Here is an 8,376-nt window from a genome sequence, read left to right as displayed (position 1 = left end):
CAATTTCTTTTCAAACTGTAAGTATTAGTTGAATTGATGGAGAAGAATGACACTCTAAATAGTGAAGGTTCAAAGGTAATCTCTCTCCTTAAATAGAATTTAGAATATATCTTGGTCATTAATGTTAATATTAGAATGTATTAGAGAACAAAAACTTGGCAAATAAAGCGCATGTGAAAACCTCCAAAAATAACATAGAATAATTTAAAATATACCATTGCTTTCATCTTCAAAGTGAATGTCTTGGCATCATATGGATTCACCTTCATATCGATAATGAGATTAGGGAATGATTCAGGGATTGTCAATCCTTCTAGAAGTGGTTCATTTTTTTGCCTACAAGAGAAGTTGGTATATGTCTCTTCTTGTTCCCTAAAAAATGCCACATGCTCTAGGTTTAGATTCCAATAAGTGCAGAAGTCATAGGATAGAAAAAAATTAGTCATTCCTCATTACAGTTAGGCGAATAGGTTTGGTATTTTAATTTTTATCTTGATTCTATGTCAATGGAGCTTCTTGGCACATCTTAAGTAGCAAGGGAACTCATAAAAAATATTACCTATTCCAATAAATAAGAAGACTACTGAAAGCTAGTTAAGTATCAATGAAGCTTCTTAGCACATCTTAAGCAACAACAAGTGAGCACAAATAGTAAAAAAATGACCTATTGACTAAAAAATTTAATATCATGACCATTTTCATCTTAATATACTACTACAAAACCTAATCAAAGAAGCCATAAAGCATGTAGAGCATACTGACAATGAAAGTCATAAAGCATGACAAACTTAATTAGTATCTACATGTGCAATAGTGATGAAGGTATGCTCTGATACCACTTGATGAAGGTATGCTCTGATACCATTTGATGAAGGTATGCTCTGATACCACTTGATGAAGGGCCACACCACCCTACCAAATCATAACCAAGAGTGCAATAATATGGAGACCAAGAGAAATAAAAAAATGCTTCACAAGCAATTTTATTATACTTTAAAATCCTTACAACACCCACAAGATGATATCATAGCTATGACTTCTGCAAAAAGAAGTTTACAAATTCTTCAACATAAGATAAATCTCAAATAAGAGTCTTCACGCCAAGAGCTTCACTAAGAACTTATACTTGAAGAGCTACACCTTTAGAGCTTTCACACCTTGAAGTCTTCACGCCTTATAGCTTCTACTTCTTGAACTTCTCTTTCTCAAGCTTCTCCTTCTCGAGCTTGATTAGAAATGCTCATATGCCTTGCTTTAAATAGGCACTTACCACCCCATGCATGACTTATCCACAACCTTCTAGAATTCCTCCTACACAATATCCATAACCTTCTACAACTTCCATAACCTTCTAGAATTACAACTAAGCACCACCATGTGGCCCAATTAGAAAATTACATTTCCTTTATGGATCACAACAAATATTAAATGCAATATTTAAGAAACTTTCCACAAGCTTTTAAGATGCCACCTAAGCACCTCGATTAATGTAATGAAAACTATTTTTCTTATTTTTCTATTTATGCCACCTATGCACCTCGAAAATAGAAATTCCTCCTTTTTTTCTTTTTCTCCTTTTTCCCTTTTTATTTATTTATTTATTTCCTCTAATTTTTGTCACTTTCTCTCTCCTGCAGATTTTTATTTATTATTTATTATTTATTTTAATAATAAATAATTTTCCCATGCAAGATGCTCCTACATCAAATAGTCAGATTGGATAAGTGAAGAATAAAGAGATAATCCTATGGTTGTTAGCAACTTTTTGAGGCTATGCATAACAATGGTAGTAGAAGATCAAAAGGATATGGTTACATGAAATTAGCCTAAGGGTGACATTAAATGGAAGAACTCAATCCAATGAACAAGAAAACAATGTCAAAAGCTATTCAAAGCCTAATCAAAAGAAATACAATCATTTTTTTTATAGGCTCCAGGCCAATCGTGGTCCTACATATCCCAATTTTTGCATCGCTATTTGTTTCCTTGACAATTTCTTCCAAACATTCTGATAAGATAATGACTATGCATTGGTAGGAAAACATTAAATCCCATGTTGAGGGATGAATATAAAGAACTATAAACACTGATTAGTTAAAAAAATGAAATTTAATATGAAATAAATTGTATATAACATCTGGTTGTAATTAAATTGATTCAAGAAAAAGTCATTATATTAACAATCTTAGCTAGAACTAATTATGAAAACACTTCCTATGGTGATCTATTAGTAGATGAATATAAATATATGTTATCAATATTTAGCATCCAAGGGGATTACATGGTAGGAAAAACTTGTCTTGGAGGTGGTAAATCTTTTAATCAAACCTTGGATGGAGCATCATTGGGTACACTAATACAATTTTTATACCTAGCTTCTTCCATGGAAATTTTATCTATCTCCCCTTCAACCTACACATTATCAAGCTTATTTACCAAAAAGATCATCAACATGAATTTCAAAGAATCAAATTCAAACTAGATTAGTAATTTTATGATGTCTTGAGCTCCCTTTATATCATCTAGCCCATAAGGACTCTTTTCACCATGCTTTCATAGAATAGAAAATGAAAGTTCCCACTTAAAAATCTATTGTGGCCATTTAGTGGCCCAATAAAGAGCTTTCTATAGAGAAGAAGCAATAAATATCAAAAAGTTGAATTGCAATCAAGAGGTTTTTTAGTACTGGCATTCATAATCTACTTTGTTCATAATCTACAATGAAAAGAAAAAGGAAAAATCATAACCAAGTAATTTGAATTGTAAAAATACTGAACCAACCTCATTGGAAGATTCCTTGTCAGAACCAGAGGATGTTCCATTATTCTAGTTGCAACACATTGAAGAAGAAAGAACATAATTTTGATTTTTCGCCGAAATGACACTAGAGTATGGAAAATGATCATTGTGTTTATCAAGAAAGATAAACATCTCTTTCAAATATTCTTCCAACACCCCCTCCTCTTATTCAAATTCCTAGGCTACTACTTCCATTGCAAATATATAATGTCTCAAGTAAATTGTTAGTATGCAACCACATCCACATTTTATTGTTGCAAATTAAAAAATACCAAGGCATGTAGAAAATCACTAAAAGAGTCCAATATGTAGTTAATACCAATTTTCATGGTAAACAATTTGTCATTGAAAGCCACATTTTTTATACAGAGGATTACTATATAGAGAATGCATTTATAACTACTAGTCAAATTGCCACTTCATGAAATAAATCCATTTTAATGTAAACCAATAATTACTAGTAAAAGTTTTCTTAGGATCATCTTTGATGTCCAATGAAACATAAAGGATGAATGATCACAACTAACAATGAAAAGAAATTCATACCATGATTTAAACAAATAGTGTGCATGTTGGATTGACATATGCCAAATGCAACATAGCACTAGTGATTGCAAATTTTGCATAGTACATTTATGTCATAACCTAGAGAGTAAAATATATGTGCTTCTTGCATCTTCAATGACCAAAATGACTTATGCTGATGTCTTATAAGGAGAACAAATGCAATCTTCATCAAGTGCTGCACTCCTCCAGAACCTAGTCTATTGTTTGCATGAAGCATTGCCTCTTTACATAGTAGTTTCAACTAATGAAAAATTTACTACCTCATGACAATCAAAACCTACAAAAATGTTTTAATATGTTAATTAAAATTTACTTTTCTTGAGTAATGCAATCAACAATTTTAAGAAATCAACTAGATAGAGTTAACAAAATGCACTCAACAAAATAATCTTTCCTATGTCTTTAGCATGACTAAAGCCTACATGGTATGCCTAAGGAAACATAATTACAAACTCCCCAAGCTCATTTACAAACTTATAAACAAGAACTCTATGGTCACATAATATTTTTGGTGGAAAAATTGTTGTTTTTCCTATCAACAATTTGAAAGCTACATCTTCTTGTTCTTACATGGTCATTTCTACACCATACACATGTTCCACAACTACATTTTCAAAATAATTAGTTGCATGTCCAAGAACACCATACCATGTCTTTGATGTGCCAAAATGGTGATAGTTGATGCTTCCATGAAAAAAGAATAGTTAAATAAATTAATTTCCAAAAATAGTGTCATTTTAAATTCACAATAGTGCCTAGCATCATGTCACATATGATGATCCTCAAAGAATAAAATAGTATAGAATTTATGTTAGACTTACCTGTACAAGTAGTGATCTTCAAAATGCCATGAAAACATGCTAAAAAACATTCTATTATAAAGCATTGGATCACTCGCCCCCTACACTAATAAGAATGGAACTTCAGTTGGGTATAAATAACAAAAATGGCAGCTGCTGCATATTTTGAACTATTGAAAACATTGCTCATATTCACTAGGACTAGACAAGCTACATACAAAAGTATTACCAGAATTGGAGCTTCAAGTAGGCACAAAATAGATTTTGGAAGTCTTGAAATATCTTGCATGCACTCAAGCAGTTAGAGACTTATGGCATAAAGTATTCATAAATCTACAACAAGAAATATAATTTTCATAAAAAGCATCTAAAATACTAGGAGTAATGCATGATGTGTAGTTACCATCATAAAAACTACAGGAAATGAACAAAAATACCCAGAGTTCCATTGATCCATAAACAATCAGCTTGGACAAATTATGTGCAAAAATGGTGCAGGGGCCCTAGGTCCCCAATAAGATGGTCAAACACTAAGGAGGAGAATATTCAAGGTCAATAAGTGTCCAACATGACACAAGTTAGTTGAGGCATTCTTATTATGCATTTAGGCAATTTGATTTCATGTTATGCTAAGGTTACAAGAAAAGTCAAAGGGTGGTTAAAAATTGGTAAAACATTGGGAGTTGACCAAAAATCATCATTTTAAAGTTTAATAAGCCTTTTCCATGGTTTGGTATAGTTAGGTAGCCATTGTGAATTTTTTGTGTTAAGTTTTTGGAAAAAATGTAAAAATTGCAATAAAAGATGCAACTTTTCTTACAAAATTCTAGAAGCTCAATAGTCAGAGCTATATTTGGATTAAAAATGGGTGGTTAAAGTTTTAATTTCAATGTAAGTGATATATATATTATTTATCTTCCACCTAGAGGGGGTTGATATGCTATGTACGAATTTGGAGTGGTTAATATAGACTTTTTGAAGCGAATTTATGCACAGTTAGAAAGCATCTTTCCTTATTTGATTGTACGGTGATAGTAAGTAACTAAATCCATTCTTATAAATTTTTATCTTTTTTCTTGAATGAAGGAAATGATTTTTTTGTTTGAATATGATAAGGTAATAGCTAGTTTTGGCTTATTCTTTACCTGTTGTTTATCCTAGATTGTGATAAGGGTTTGTATGTACATATTATTTTCTCTTAATACCTATAGTGAAACTTCCTAGTACTTGGTAAAAAGGAAGGTTTGGATGTGTAAGTGACATGCATGGTGAATTTCTTGATATTATTTATCAAAATGAGAAACAATAGCTACATGTAGGGACTATTATATCTATTTTTGATGTGTTGATTGACTAAGAAAATAGCACAGAGGTCATTTTATGAGTTTTAGAGAATGTATCTTTAGTGGAAAATAATAAAGAATGATGCCAATGGTGATGGGAGAGAAAAATATATCATGGGTTTTGAGGTTGTGAGCTTACAAGGCTAAACAACAATTTCAAGCCATACAACCTAGAAACTAGGGCTCAAGAAAAAAGGGCTTTAGAGTTGAGATTCTAAACCTAGATTTGGGATTTAGATATGGGTTTTCATGTACTAAAATATTTTACAATTTATTTGGAAGGTTTTTTGTAAGTTTTGGGAGTTTAGATTTATTTTGGGTAAATTAGGGCTACTAGGATTGAGCCCCTTTTAGGCCTCCTAGTGTAACTTGAGGTTTTGGTGTAGTGAGAAGCCTTAGACCTATCAGTTGGCCAAAAAAAATTGTGGAATGGTGATAATGATGTATTAGGGTATATTTATTGTTACATATCAAAATAATAATTTCAAAGCTTTGTAAAAGGAATTAAGTTGTTACTCCCTCATAACCATAAAATGTAAAGTCCACACCTACCACTATCTAATTAGTGAACCAGTCTATAATAAAAAACAAAATACCCCTTTTTATTGAATAACCTTATTCTTTACACACCTAACCACTATAAGCATGTAAACCATTATTAACATGTGTTTGATAGAACAAGAAGCCAACCAAATTGTCAAATTTCAATAGTATCCATACATCATGACACATAATTGTCTAAGATTATACTTTAGATGTCAATCTTTACATCGTACATCTACAATAAATACATAGATACAATCTTACAACATGAATGAAAATAAAAATTTGGCATACTTATAAACAAAGCACGTGGTTTAAATTCATTGTAGGAATAAATACCTTGTATGGTGCTTTTCTTGTGCTCACTACATCATTTTCATTGAAAATTGGAGCTATGGGCATCTCTAGCAAAGAACCTACAACTAAATTATTTTCTAAACTCTAAATCTTTGAATTCATTATTAGTTACAAGAATTTTGGATGATGCAACATCTAGCTACATGATAGCAAGACATACTTTAATTTTTGTAATGTATTGAAATAAATTCTCTTTCCTATTTATCTCCTAAGAACGTATATTGAGCATTAGAAATATGGAAATCATAAATAAGATTAAGGTTATTGTAAACCTAACTAAATAGAATAACATACAGAGCCATGAGACCACTTTTCCCAACAAAAACACATGGGTTTCCATCAAGTTCCACCTGTGGTTTTTGGAGATCTAAAAAATGGTTCAATATTGTAGACATCAATGTCAATATAATAGAGTTATCTAATCTTATTTGAATAAAATAACCAAGATTTGATTTTAAATTCTATGCACTATCTTTTTGAGGTGATTGTAGAACATTATAAACAAATACCTTTTTAGGACATTTATCCTCTCTTTCCTTGGTGATGTGTTGAACATCCAATAGAAGCTTTCCATATTGCTCATAGAGATCACTGCAATATTTGTTATTATCAAGTAGTGTCATTAGCCCAGTCACTACACTACTCAAATGATTGGTATTTTGGAGCAGCAACACATGATCCTTGCCTATATTTAGGTTCAACAAATAGTTATTCTATGAAATAATCATAGTGTTATCTCCATTGGGTTCTTCTGCTGATAGACCTATATCAACAACCCAACTAAGTTATCATCATATGATCTAATAAACCCTTATAATCCATATATAGTCCTTCTCTTCACCAAATATTAGAAAGAACCAATAAATCAAAGAATACATTTCATATAAAAATGATGAATCTTATAAGCTATTGAATCTTTCCCCCTTCACCACTAATCATTGTTCATGTCACATATGTATCAAATTTAATTGCTAAAGTGTATCAGATTTGTACAATCTATACTAGATAATTGTTTTCTCTTGTTGAATAGACTATGAGATAGATTTTAGTATCAATGCTGATCATAGTATGAAAGGTTGGTGTAAGCATGTGTTGGACATGATTTTATTTTTTAACAAAAATACTGTGAGTTTTAAATTTAATGCTATAATGAATTCATATTTGTATTATAGGTGTTGAATTCAATGCTATAATGAATTGTAGAGAAAAATAGTGGAGAACCACCAAAGAGTCTCAATAAAAATTGATTTCAATATACTATCTTGACCAATATCCTCCCTCATTCTAGTTCAAACCACTTTGCAGCTCAACTAAATATCATTGAGGATTCACTTTCAAAACAATTTCCTTTCAAGTTTGGAAAAATGTGGGTGAGGGATGAAAACCTAATGAATACAATAGAATAGTAGTTGAAGAAAGAAAAGGTATTAGGATCAAAATTATATTGCTTGGTAACTAAGCTAAAGATGATCAAGAATAAGTTTCTACTTTAGTAATAGTTTAAAAGAAAAAGAAAGAGTAGAGTAGAAAATTGAAGGAGCCTAAAAGGCTAGTGATTGATAAAGGAATGGACATGAAACTCTATCTCAAAGAAAATAAACTAGTAGGAAGATATCCTTGGTATGTTAGTTTGATCTTCACTTGGTTATGAGAATACTTTGATATTCTCTACTTAACAAGGCCAACCACATGAAGGTGGAAGATCATTTGGAATCCCACAACCCCCCCTCAAACATCAATCTAAATTCCCCATTATCATCTAATTGCATACTTCATTCATTCATTCATCCACTTATGAACTATAACATTCAATCAATACAATCACATAACATTCATTAAGATGATATAAAATTCATTAATATACAATACTAATCAAGACATCATTAACGCATAACATTATTCATTAACATGAAATAAAAATTAATATTAATACACAACATTCATAGATAATTACTTAAAACAATATT

The 8,376-nt window shown here is 31.0% G+C and overlaps 1 pseudogene; it reads right to left on the bottom strand.

The window, feature by feature from the left end:
- Positions 1–2,322: 2,322 nt before the first annotated feature.
- LOC149565544 (lysine-specific demethylase JMJ13-like) lies at positions 2,323–4,455 on the bottom strand (annotated as a pseudogene).
- Positions 4,456–8,376: the final 3,921 nt, after the last annotated feature.

This window comes from Cupressus sempervirens, chromosome 3 (assembly GCF_028749045.1).
Source record: "Cupressus sempervirens isolate cs-2001-9-10 chromosome 3, ASM2874904v1, whole genome shotgun sequence".
In the NCBI taxonomy this organism is placed as follows: Eukaryota; Viridiplantae; Streptophyta; class Pinopsida; order Cupressales; family Cupressaceae; genus Cupressus; species Cupressus sempervirens.
Note: the sequence above shows the minus strand (reverse complement) of the source record. Positions and strands in the feature narration are given on the sequence as shown.